General features: G+C 28.1%; 1 protein-coding gene across 4 annotated transcripts in view; it reads right to left on the bottom strand.

The window, feature by feature from the left end:
* grh (grainy head) overlaps positions 1–14,398 on the bottom strand; it is a 187,544-nt gene extending 173,146 nt beyond the window's left edge. The window contains exon 1 of one of the 4 annotated variants that reach the window (XM_065510829.1): positions 13,470–14,398. The gene's annotated coding sequence lies outside the window, so the exon portion shown is untranslated. The remainder of the gene's footprint in view (positions 1–13,469) is intronic. The other 3 variants (XM_065510826.1, XM_065510827.1, XM_065510828.1) reach the window with 3 other exon arrangements.
* Between the last annotated feature and the right edge of the window lie 325 nt (positions 14,399–14,723).

Genomic DNA, 14,723 nt, shown 5'->3' with positions numbered 1-14,723 from the left:
TCTGTCTGTCTGTCTGTCTGTCTGTCTGTCTGTCTGTCCGTCTGTCTGTCTGTTGAAATCAGTTTTCTGAAGACCCCAGATATCTTCGGGATCCAAATCTTCAATAATTCTGTCAGACATGCTTTCGAGAATTTTGCTATTTAAAATCAGCAAAATCGGTCCACAAATGGCTGAGATATGAGGAAAAAACCAAGACAACCTCGATTTTTGACCTATTTTTTTACCTATATCTGGATTACTAAGACATTAATATAGACAATATGGATATCTAATGATAGATATTTCAAAGACATTTGCAACGACGTATATAAGACCATAGTAAGTTGGACCTACAATGGGTCAAAATCGGGAAAAAAATTTTGAACCCGAATTTTTTTTTTTTTTAAAAATTGAAAAAACGAAAAAAAAATTTTTAAAATTTAAAAAATTTTTTTTTTTAAAATTGAAAAAAAAAAAATTTTTAAAATTTAAAAAAAAAATTAAATAACAATCGAAAATTTTTTTTTTCCAAAAAATTAAAAAAACAACTGGAAAAAAAAATAAATTTTGTTTACCTAAAAATATTTAAAATTTTGAAGTATAATTTGGTGAAGGGTATATAAGATTCGGCACAGCCGAATATAGCACTCTTACTTGTTTTTTTTAGATTTCAAAATGTGCCGGGTGGAATATTGCGACACTAGGTCGAAATGTTTAGTGCTGAAAATTTGAGCCAAATCGTACAACGATTTTGTGACGCGCATCGAGGACAAAGGACAGATATATGCAATATTTTACTATTTATATGAAATAAATTTGTGAAACTCCTTAACATTCAGCATTAGTTTACAGAAATATGTAGATCTCCTGGATCTCCTTTGGATCAAAATGATCCACAAACTGTATTATAGCCATAATTAAATTTTTACAAAAATGTTGCTACTAAATAATTATTTTTGCAATCAATGCAAATGAATTGAAATGTCTACGTTATTGTTGTTGTAATGAGATATAAATGATAAAAATTGATTAGAAAATGTTAAAGTTATTAAAAATTCCCCAGACCATTAACGTTTCTCAGGCCACTTGAACAAGAAATTTAGGAAAAAATTAATTATTTTGAGAAATATTAATATAAAAAAGGTGATTTTTACCTAAAATATATCCGTATTTAGTTGTGTATGATACCGCTATTCGCAGGTATGGCCAACAAAAAATATTTTTTTAACGGCAGTTTCAAATGTCCATTTTCAAATTTTTAAAAATTTTGTTAAACAAATTTCAGAATTTGTTGATCATTATTTCAATACCTCTTACAGTTTTTCCGTACCTGCGATTTAAATTTTGCGATTTTCGAGAAAAACCAATTTTTTAGCCATATTTTGGCGAATGAGCCCAATTTCCTTACTGTTGTGATTTTTAAGTAAAACCTATACAGAATCTTATAAGTCAGATAATTCTAAATATGCTGTGAAAGCTTTACTAAAATCTGAAAACGTTAACCCTTAAATAATGAAGGTCAAAGGTAGCAATAGGTAAATGCGGAGATAAACGTAATCTAAGAGCAACATATGACTAGATTTATGATTGTAGTTCAAACAAATTATGATCATTATTAGTATCATAAAATATCATATGCTTACCAAATATAGTAGTAATCATTCATAGCAATCATATCATGATCCACTGAAATCATATTATGATCCAAAGTAATCATATTATCATAAAAAGTTATTTTTGGGAATACAAAATTTAATTTGTATAGTTCTAGTTTTAATGTACTAAATTCCCAATTAAAATATATTGAATAGCGAATGAGAAAGAATTACATACACTGAAACTTTACTTTACCGTAGAGAAACCCCAACAATAAACACTATTGCAAAAGCATTCTACAAATGATGAGAACAAAATATGTACTACATATTAAAAGAAAACATATTTTGTTTGCATCTTAAACATATTATGAGTACGCATATAGAAACTTAATGTTTAATGGTTATTTGTAAGCTTAAATGATTCATAAGTTTCTTGAAACTAAAATATTGTCCAAATTAAATTAAAATAACAATTAACTACATATATGTGCACGACAACAATATATTGTTACAAAGAACACAGTATAGTTGTGATAACCATGTTTTTTCTCTTCGTGCATTTAGTTTTATTTAATTGCTCTTATAGAACACTTGCAAAGGTAAACAAACAACAACAGACATATTTGTGGTTCTGTAATTTTTGATTAAATATTTAAAGCGTGTAATTTATTTATTTCGAAAATATGTTTGTTTTTTTAATACACCAATGTTTTAATCTAAACATGAAACATGTTTAAGATAAACTAAAACTCTCTAAATACTATTATTAACAATTAAAAATTTGGCCAGAACAAAAAATCAAATAGCTCAAGAAGCTACAACAAAAGAAACCCACAAAGTGAGAAAAAAAAGCCCGCCAAACATAACTTAGTTCAACAGAATGCAGAAAGACAGGCAAACGGACTAGTAAAACAATCAGCTGGTGGTTTGGTTAGATACGTTTTGTTTTCTACTTTTTTTTTATTATTATTTTTATTATTTGTAAACAAATCCAAAGTGTATTCATCATCATCTTAGTTTTTGATTATTTATTGTTGATGTTGTTATTATTATTATAATAAAGCTCATTTTAAGGTTAAGGCAGTACTTGTTCCTGTTGTAGGTTGTCGTTGTTGTGGTATGTAGTTGTCGTTGATGTTGTCGATGTTGTGGCCCTACATCAGTCAACGTAACTCGTTTGATGTTTAGTTGAGTTTGTTTTTATTTTGATTTCGTTTCAAGACCTGTTGTACTACGATTGACTGGTTGGCTGGCTGGCTGCCAACGTACCGACCGACCAGTCAAACTGCCATGTGCTTCATCTGAATTAAAGTTTTGAATGCACTGTAATCATCAGCTGTTTGTTGTTTGCTGCTGTTTCTTTTTTTGTTTGTATTTAGGTTTTTATTTGCTGTCGACGTTGTTGTCGCTGCTCTAAGTCAGGCAACAACAACAACAACTAAACTTAACCGGCGTGCCAAACCACCATGTGCTACATTTAACCGCTTCTTTACTAGTTTCCATAATCAACATCACACAACATTCACAATAACCAAACACAACAATAGCAAAAACAACTAAGACCTGATGACGAAGATTATGGATGATGCAGAGATGATGATGATGATGAGGTTGATGATGTTGATGAGTTAATATCTTGTTGACTTAAGTTTCTTAATGAATGTATTTTAAGAAAAGGAAGAATTACAAACAAAACTCGACTAAACAAAGTAAAATACAATACAATACATACGTATAAATAAACACATACAAATAAATATTTAAAAAGTGTGTCAAAGTAATAAACCAAATAACTAACACTCATACATACGACTATAGTATATTCAAATGTTTATTGACAGTTTATTTGTTTGTTCGTTCGTCTGACTTGTTTTCATTTTTGCATTTTGATACAGAGTTAGATGATATTTGTGAAACGATCATTCGATGATACATCGCCAAAATATGTAACTGGGATCTTCAAATTTTTCTTTATATTGGGCTTAGTCATTAACTTTAACATTAAGTATTTCATTTAAGTAATATTCTCTTCAACTTTCATAATTCAAAAATAAAATACATATTTTAATTTAAGAACACATTCGTATTCCAAATGCAATTTTTGATGTAAATTTATATTTTATAAAAATTCCCCTTTTAATATTGCAAGGTAAATTTGTATGTATAAGACACTTGTCTCCATGTAGTTTTTATCTCTGCTAGTTAAATTCCAATTTATCTTCATACACAACAAATAACCCAGTTTTTTTGAGAAATGTGCGAATACGATGAAAATTAAAAAAAAAAATCAAAAAAATCTCATAGTTATTCCGTTGGCACACTAATAAAGATCCCCGACACTCGACAAGCAATAAATTTAATATACATTTTGATAGAATCAACTCCGCTCTTAAAACCGCTACACCATTGTAGGACAAATAAAAATGTCTTTAAGTAGAAGCCAAAACTAATTTTTATTCTCAATTCCTAGATAATCATTTTATAACATTTATTCTCCTAACAATTGTTGGTGATTGTTACCAAGGTTTGTACAAACTGAGAATGCCTTGTTTTACACTTAACACAAAAGAAAATCAATAACAAATAAAGCCAACTTTGAACAGCTGTATCGCTAGCTGAAAGAAAAAGGTGTGTGTGTACCAAAAATAGACAAGAAATTGCTATTTTAGGATTTGATATTTTCCGATTTCAAGCAAGAAATTGGAAATTACTTTTGAATTATACAAGGTACAACTAAAATTTTGATTGCATTTTAAAGAAAGATTTTGAAATGGTATAAACGATGCGAGATGTTTTCCTTAATTAATTTACCACGTAAAAACCATATACTGTTACGTTTTAACCTTTTCAAAACGTTTGTTTATTTCCTTTAAATAAACCGGATACTTTTGATTGCAAATAAAACCCGTTTAGTAGTTTAAAAATTGTAACAACTCTTTATTTATTTAAAATGTACAACAACAACAGAATTAAATAGCCACTCAATGTTTTTTTATACACGTTTATAAATTCGCAGAAATACAGGCACACTTTATAATGTACACGAATTCACTTGAAAAACACAGCACTCAGTTGATGTTACTGCAACCTCTGCCACTATTTATAACACTGCCATCTGCACTCTAGATTGCTCTTTAACTGTCTAGAGCTTTCTAATACATACGCCATCTGTGGTATACTTTCCACAATGTTCTTTAACTGAATATTCTAATTCGAATATACGGTCGCAGCAAACAGCGTTGCTGTTAATAATGCCCACAGATATGTTAAAATTTGGGCACTGCTATTTAAAAGCATTATGCAACTCTAAATCAGCCGTTAAAATCGTTATATTTGAATTCAAGTACAATTTCGTAACAATACATATCAATGGATAGGGGATTTTATCTATTTATGTATGAATATAACTTTTGACAATTAAAAAATTCATGGAATACTTTTTTGAAAAATATGACAAAAAGTACTTTTTATTTAGTTTTTGCGAAGATACTCATTTTTATAATTGAAATCAAATTTTTATTTATGAATATTTTTAAATGAAATTTTACAGTTTTATAGATTTTTGAATTGAAAATGGAATAATAAAACAATAAATATTGAAATTTGTTATCAGGAATCCCGCAATTCCCAAAAATGTTTTGAAAAAATCCGCAATGGGATTTTTTAGTTTTTTTGGTTGGGATTATCGGAACTCTACAAGATAATTAAGTACATATTGGGCCATCTAAAATGGGTTACTATATTTTGGTATCGACTATGCGATTTGAGAATTTTTGGCCTCTAAGTTAAATTTTACATAAAAAATAGGCGTTTTTCGGATAGACCTGGTCCCATTGGTTCCAAAAATTTTCAATATTTTTTTTATTTAGAATATTTGTAAAGTTAGCATTTAAAAAAATATAAATTATTTATATGTACATATTCTTAGACATTTTTTAGATAACTTAAAAAGAAAAAAAGTACTTTTTTCCCAAAAAACTAGCGAAATTTTTTTTTTATTTAATAAATTAAAATGCATTAAACTTTGGACTCAGTCATGATTCAGACAAACAATTCTATTTTTATTTGACAAAATCGTGAAATATTTCTGCTGTTATCAAAAAACTGAAGTAGGAAGGGTAAAAAGGTTGAAAATGTAAGTTTTAAATGAGAATATTTCTTAAGCTATAAGAGATAATTGATAACTACGACGAGGTTTATTGTAATGCTCGATAAGAAGATTATATGTTTATAATTTTTTGAAATCGGATCACAAATGAAGATATAATCGTTTTAAAAATTTAACATACCCGAGGTGTCCTACTTTGGGGACCCTATGGGGACCTTATGGGCTTAAACTCGACAACAATTCCTCTTTGCATAGTTTTATTAGTTTCCTTGGCATTCGTGTAGTGCACAACACCCCAATTTGCCACTGGCTCAGAACTCTGATCTCAGCAAAACTTTTTGCTTTTCTACAAAATTCCATTTGTAATTCAGCTGACGATATGCAACACAGACACTACAATAAAACACAGACACAAAAGCAAGTAAATGAAAAAACGCAACATAGCAGCAACACAAAAATAAAAACTAAAAACGTTTGAACATGTAAAATGAATAACAAACTTATGAGTTTAGATCAGTAATGTTCACGCCATACAACAATTGTTTGAAAAATTTACACACATTTGTTACGCTCTTTTAAAAACTTTTGTTCATTCATCGTTTAGCTCTCGATGAAAACACATGCGACGGACTATCGTCATTTTTTTCAGACATTTACTAAGCATTGTTGTTGGTTGTTTTTGGACGAAGCATAGCAAACACAAGCGTTTCAATTGCAATTGAACACATAATAACAAAGTCAAAAATAAATACAAAATTAAATAGAATTTAGGCCGTATAATGCATATTTTTTCTTTTCCTTAAAATTTAAATTACATTCATTAAATAAATTGGTTATATGTGACAAAAATTCTAAATCTAAACTTTCATTATTTTGTTCTTATTTTAAATGTTTGACATTATGTTTGCTGGGTAGCTCTCTCACCAATACATCTTCATTTTTATTTTTGAACATCACTGGTTTAGATGTTTGTTGAACAATTTTTTTTTTATTATTATTAATGTTTTTTTTCCAATTAATTTAAGATTGTGGTATAATAATTGAACAAAAGCAAATATCTAATACACTGAACAAAGAAACAGAAAAAAATATTAAAGCTTAACTTGGTGTAATAAGAAATTTCAATTTCAATGATTCCAAGGAGAAATGGAAGTACATTATTAGACAAATAATATGGTGGCTGAGTTATAAACAAAGCCCAACTAGTTCTCCTCTATATTGCCAAATTTGATATTATCGAATAATTCTGTTTTTACACCCTACACCATCATATTCGTGCAAAAATATTGTCCCACCTTAAAGTGATACCGCTCGGGATCACTTTCTAAATCAATTAAGCGCTATTCGTCCGTCTGTCCATGTAAACTTTGTAATCAAACAATAGGTCGCAATTTCAAAGATAATTCTACAAACCTTTTCTATTGCCCTATTTCCCGAATTGAATTTGGTTAGAAGCAGTTCATTATTCATTCCTAGCCCACATACAACTGCCCTATCTGAAAATAGTTAAGCTCTCATTAATATCTTAATTATATAGGTATCCAAACAAAATTCACCACAAATAAGTTTTACATAAGCTAAACTCGCACTACCAAATTTAGTACCGATCGATTCATAATTTACCATAACTTTCATATAAGGATCACTTTCGAAAATTGCATTAATGAGCGAAAATCTCTTGTGACGATCGGTGCATAATTAGTCATAGCTCCCATATAAATAATGCCCACTTCCCAAAATCACTTTAACGAGCATAAATCTCTTAAAAATGTTGGTATTCAAATGAGATTCAATACAAATTAGTTTCATACATACAAAAGACAGGCCACCTAATTTTATGACGATCGGTTCACAATTAGTCATAGCTCCGATTTAAATTTTAAAAGAAAGCTTTTTAAGCTCATATATTCGGTGTGGGCATGACCGTCTATACTTTCTTACTTGTTCGTAATAAAAACTGTCTAAGATATGGACCCATAACTATGTTGCACGAATAAGTACATTATCAGCAAAATCAGACCGCAAATGACTGAGCATAAGCCAAAATTCAGCAATTAATTTTAGTTTTTCAGATAAATCGGTTCAATATATAACCAATATCTTACATTTACATTTACACATTAATTTTAACAGTGTACATTCTTTTTTTTCGTTTTTTGTTGTGCTCTTACTTATTTTCAAGTACCATACAATGACTTAAATGTTATGGCTGTTGTTCTAAGCAAACATTTAAAACCAAAAGCCAAATATTGTAAGTTTTCAAACTTAAGAGTTATTGTACAACCAAGAGGTGAGGTCTTCTAGATGAAATAGCAAAAAAAAATAAAATAAAAATCTAAAGAAACAAAAGAATAAACATTTATTCGTGTTTAAATAAAGTTTTTTTTCTGTTTTCTTTCTTCTAAAATACAAGACAAGGCAAAAAGGCCTGAAAAGGTCTAAATTCAATAAAAGATCTGACAATAACACAACTCACAGACACACACACACATATTCACATACTTAAACACACTAAAGACAACAAAATATAACTAACAATTCTACTAACTCCAATTTCTGACTGTCAGTCAGTCAGTCTGTCTGTCTTTAGGTATGTTGTATTTGTGCGTATATTTATATGAGTACTTTATAGAGACCATGGAATAATACGAACATGGCAATAAGAAAAAATAAATAAATAATATAAAACAAAACAAAAAAACTGAACAACAATAACAAAAAATAATGGCACACCAAAAAAGTCATGTTCTCTGTTGATGATGAAGCCAAAAGACAAAAATAAAACATAAACAAATAAATATATAAAGAAAAAGAAAACACAACAAAGACAAAGACAAATATCTACTACTAAAATTACAAATACATCTACAACAAAAGTATTTCTACTCGGATGCTGCATTAATCGCTACAATACGAATCACACAGATATACATACATACACTCAAGCATGCAGAGAGTAAGAAGAGACTATGATTAGTTGCTCAAAACTAAAAATTTTGCAAAAACTTACACACACACACACAGACACACAAATAAACACCGATTAGTTTAGTTTATTTAGCAAGTACTGCAACAAAAACTAAATAAATAAATATATTTATAAACAAAAACGTACAAAAAACAACCAACCAACCAACCTAAGTATACATGTACAAAAGTAAGTAAGTATGTACAAATGTATGTTCACAAACTCAATATATTATAGCAAGAAATGTAGCTACATAAAGTTAAGTTAAAAAAAAAGTAAAAAAAAATAAGCACGAATGCAAGATCAGATCACCTTTTGAATGCCTTATGCAGACCTCCATGGCATGACATACCACCAAACCTACTAAAAAGACACGAGCACAAATACCACTTACAAAACCCCACCAACCATCATCTTCCTCTTTTTCACTCCGCCAAAACAACACGCCAGCCCCAACATATCGAAATACATACACACATACTCAAATACACAGTGTGTTGTTGTTGCTGATATTGCTGTTGCTACAAACAAAAAAGTCTTGTAGTCTTGTCATGAAAAAAGTCAAACACAGCAGCCTTGTAGAGTTGTTGGAATATAATGGTCTCGTGGACCATTGCAGCCAACAAAAAAAAAGTCACAGAAAATAATAATAAAAATAAAGAGAAAAAAAAGAATGAATGCATTTTAAATGCACTTAGTAGTCTTGGCACAAACCCACACAAACACTCATACACACGCAGAAACAAACAAGAGGAAAAATTTTGAACCAACTGCAGTGAAAACTGGGTGTTCAGTTAGTCAGTCTGCCAGTCGCACGGTTCATTTCAAGATTTTTACCAATAAAAACAAAAGACTTGAGACACATGCTTACTCCAAAACACCCATTATTTTCATTTTATTCGATCGTTCGCCTGTTCCTTCCTTCATTCGTCTCTCACTGTAATCAAACTTTCGAAAGTTCAACAGGAGTTTTTTATTTTTGGTTTCGACTTGTCGATGTTTTTTTTTCATCTTTTCATCAAGAGGGAATTACTCTTTACAATGTTCAATTAACTTTTATGGAAATGTAGAGTTTTTGTTATTATCTTTTTTATTTTATTATTGTTTAACACTTTAATTGAACTTTCTCAAGTATTTCTTCTTCTCTTTAACTATTTAATAAAAAAAATTTAAACGTATAGAAGAAATTACCAAAAAAACAACAAAATGTATGTACCACAACAAAAGCAAATACATAAATAGTTACAACAACATCATCATAATAACAACAGACAAACAGCTAACAGTTTATGTTTATAACAAAAGAAATGGCAAAAGTTTAAATTCATGAAAAACAAAAACAAAAACAATGTTTAATAAATAACTTAAAGTTAAAGTAGAAATAAAAATCGCAATCATAAACACTACAAAGAGATAATTAACCCATTAAGTGAGAGCATATGAATCTTTAGAATAATTTTATTTTAGTTGTTATTTATTCAATGTTTTAATCAGTTCAGTTCAGTACATACATATATTCATTTATAAGAAAGATCAACTGCCGCTTAGACAAATAAAAATAACAATGCAAACAACAAAGACACAACGGAATAATTAACATATGATACCCTACTTAGTAGCGATTAATATAAGCTGGAGTTAATGTGATTTTCGGTAATAAATTCATTCTAAGTACTGACCATTGTTAGCTATGAACTTTTCCAATATTTCTGGCAACAAATGGATTCCGAGGCAAAATAACTGCTCATCTTTTGAGGCCAATAACGAATCAAGTCAATTTAGGATACTTTGTTCCAAACTTAGGCGTATCCCAGAGAGAGCGTACTGCTTCGATCGAAACAAATAGTATTCGGACGGAGCAAGGTCTATAAGGCGGATAGTAGTATTTCTACTACAATTTTAAAAAAGTAGGATTTCTACTAATTTTTAAAAATAGTAGTATTTCAACTACTTTATAAAAATGGTGTAATTCTACCATTTTTTTAAAAAGTAGTATTTCAACAACTTTTTAAAAAAGTTGTATTTCTATTACTTTTTCTAAAAAGTTAGTATTTCTACTCTTTTTTTTAAAAAACAGTATTTCTACTCCTTTTTAAAAAAAATAGTATTTCTACTCTTTTTTTAAAAAGTAGTATTTCTACTCCAAATTGTTGTTTAAATATTACTTCTTGAAAAAAGTAGTAGAAATACTACTATTTAATAAAAGTAGCAGAAATAGTACTTTTTTAGAAAAAAAGTAAAAGTACCAGAATTGAAAAAATACAACTTTTTAAAAAAAAAGTAGAAATACTACTTTTTTAAAAGAGTTGTAGAAATACTACTTTTTTAGAAAAAATTTTAGAAATACACTAGAGTTGGGCATAATCGTTCTTTTTACTGATTGGTCGTTTTTGTTCAGAACAAATAAATGAACAAGTTCGTTTTTTTTGTTCAGTTGTTCACTTCTATTTTGTGCTGTTAGACTGAACTAAGTGAATGAACAATTGCTCTCTTAATGTTTTTGCAGTGAACAAAACGAACAGGTCACTTCTGCTTTTGGAAAAAGAATTTGATTTTATTAATAAAGAAAAGGAGAAGGAATTATATAAAATTCAAACAACATAAATCCCATTTAAAAGCGTTTTCAAAATATAAGTTTCATATAATAACAGATGACCAAAAGGAAAAATGTGAATAAAAAGAACAAGATGATTGAACAACTTCACATTGTTCATTTGACTGAATTGTTCAATTGAACTTGTTCGTTCATGAACAACTCAACTCTATTTTTAAAAATTAGTAGAAATGCTATAATTTTAGAAAAGGAGTAGAAATACTACTTTAAAAAAAAAAAATAGTAGAAATACTACTTTTTTAGAAAAAGTAATAGAAATACAACTTTTTTAAAAAAATTAGTAAAAATACTACCTTTTTTAAAAAGTTGTTGAAATACTACTTTTTTAAAAAATTAGTAGAAAATAGTATTCTTCTAATTTTTTTAAAAAAGTTGTATTTCTACTACTTTTTCTAAAAAAGTACTAGTAAAAAGTAGTAGTTTTTTCTAAAAAAAGTATTATTTCCAAAAAAGTAGATTTTCTACTGCTATTTAAAATAATTAGTATTTTTAATACTTTTTTAAAATAATAGTATTTCTACTACTTTTTTAAAAAGTTGTATTTTTTCCAATTCTGGTACTTCTACTACTTTTCTAAAAAAAGTACTATTTCTACTACTTTTATTAAATAGTAGTATTTCTACTACTTTTTCCAAGAAGTAATATTTAAACTACATACTCTAAAAAACATAAATTTTTAAAAAAAATCGTTAAAATTTCAAAAAAGTGTCAAAATCCATTTGAATGTTTTTTAGAGGAACATCAATTTAATTTAAATTTATTTTCTGGGATGCTTGATTTATTAGTTTCGGAGATGTATAGATACCGATTTGACCTGTTTTTACCCATATTTATCCCCTTAAAATTCGAACTGCCAAAAATCCCTTCTTAGTGGACTACACATCGGGAGAAGTACCTACATACAAAAATTTCAAGACATACAAATTTTCAAAATTGTGAAAAAACTTGTGTATGGGAAAATTCGAAAATTGACCGAATATATCTAAAACCATCTTCATCAAATTTCCGCATGTTGGAATACCTGTTAAAATGTAGATATTTAGGATGAAATGGTTGGGAAGTTTTGCCTCATCTGTCATGTGTTAATATTGATGAGGTATCATAATATGATTGCGCATAATCATATTAAGGTTATGCTATTATTACGCTGTTCTGTTATGGTCACCACAACCATGTTATTTCTTTGTTATATCCATAAGTCTAGCTAATCAAAATTAATTTTCTGTTTTTAACAGGAGTAATTTTCTTATGTGAACGATTTGTTGAAAGTAGGAATTTGTAAATTTATCTCGAAGATTAAATATTTCTTTAATTTTTATTTGTTGGTTGGTTTACCTTCATTTCACTAGGGAATGACTCTTGTTTTATATTCCTCCCCAACAAAATGGGTTAATAAAGCAAACTGAGTTTTTTTTGTTGTTATAGAGAGTGACCAAACATATACAATCTTATATTTGAAGCAGCAGTAATAACAACAACAACAGTTCCGTCTTGATGAAGAGAAGAAAAATAAGCCAAATAAGAGGTAACTGAATAACCAAATAGTAAGTGGTAGTTGTAGTAGTAGTAGAAGTAATAGCAATGATGGCCAAAACTAAAACTTATAAATCAGAGGACAAAAGCGAGGCAATACTCAAAATTATAAACATAAGATGTTACGGGTTAATAATGTTGTTGTTTTTATTTTAGTTATTTTTTAAACAAAAATACAAAAAGCTCCATTCCCACCAACAAAAATAACTTCAACTTGTATGTATACAGACATATTAATACACACATACAACCAAGTATCTGCATATACTCATGAATTCCTACATATATACATACATATATAGATACATCAATACAGACGAATACTAACTATCAGTTTGTTTTTGATGAATTTTGTTTTGTGAACTTTTTGTATTCTTAATCGAAAAAAATAAATAAAAGCAAATGAACAAATACGTAAATGAAACAAAAAAATAAAATAATAATAATTAAAAAAGCGCGCATTTTTTCCCCCAACTGAAATATTAAAAATGAACTCCCCTGCCAAAAAACTTTAATAATGTTAAGACCATTAATAATAATGATAATAATGTATGGTAAATTATAAATTTATGTATGTTAGTGGTGAGTGAGTGAGTGAATGAGTTTAACAATATTAATTGTAGTTATTGTACATAAATACAAAATACAATAAATAAATGAGGAACTTACGTAAGCTTGATGAAACCATAACAAAGATATTGAGTTTCTTTTACAGTTAGCAGCGTTTTATTTCATGGTAACACAATTCTTTGCACTATTTTTTTATTTATTTTTTCATTTTTCTCTTTCTCTCGTTTGTTTTTGTTTTATAAAATACTTTGTTAAATATTTTTAGGTATAAATTAAATTATATTAAATTGAATTAAATTCAAAGGCACTTTTTTCTTTATGTTTTGTTTTGTTGTGTTGTGATTTTCACTTGCAAATACTTAATGGTCCTTGTTTACATTTATTTCTTTCTCTTTTTTTATTTATTTTTTTTTGTTAAATTATATATGTGTATGTATGTAGGTATGTATGTATATATGGCAGACTTATTTAGATTTTATTATTTAAAATTATTTTTATCACAATTGTAACTTAAATTAACAATACAATAGAATAGATCAGAATAGATCAGCTCAGATCAGAATGCTGTGCAACAAATATTTATAAATATTTAACAAAATATTATTTGTTAGTTTTGTTTAACGAAATCTGTCTTTTCCCGCACGAAGTCACTGACGCTTAAACGAATTGTATTGAGCCGCGTTAACTCACAAGCCACTGCACCGTTGGAATTTTTTTTCTTACGTACGTATTCCTCCTCGTTGTGGTCGTAAACTATGACGAGGTTGGGTTTTTTTTGTATTTTTTTTTTTTTTGTTATTTTGTTTCTTTAATTTATTTTTTTGCATTAACCATACACAAATTTGTTTCTTTTTTTTGCTTTTAGCAAAATTTTAATTAAATTTTTGTTTTCAATATTTTATTCGATTTAGTTGCTCAACACATTTCATTTTGAATTTGATTACGATTTTTGTTCGTTTGGTTTTGTCTTGATTTGTTATTTTCCAAACAAAAATTAGCAATTACTTTTTGAGATTTTTGTTTTATTAAATAAAAATAATAAATTACTTATAGTTGTTGTAGTTGTTTAACCAAATAGTTGTTGTAGTATACTCTTTTTGCGTTGTGTTTTAAATTTTTGTTTAAAGAACACTCTACAAACAACAACAACAATAATAATAATCACAACAACGCTCTCAGATTCGAGTGAGTGGAAGACAAAGTTTGTGCTTTTTTTTGTTTTTTGTTTTATAAAATTTTATCTATATTTTATATTGAATTCAATTACAGCATCAATTCATTTTTGTTGAAAATTAACACTTATTCATCGTTCATCGCAAGAACAGAGTGATTTTTTTTATTAAATTTCTTATT

Source organism: Calliphora vicina, chromosome 5 (genome assembly GCF_958450345.1).
Source record: "Calliphora vicina chromosome 5, idCalVici1.1, whole genome shotgun sequence".
Taxonomy (NCBI): Eukaryota; Metazoa; Arthropoda; class Insecta; order Diptera; family Calliphoridae; genus Calliphora; species Calliphora vicina.
Note: the sequence above shows the minus strand (reverse complement) of the source record. Positions and strands in the feature narration are given on the sequence as shown.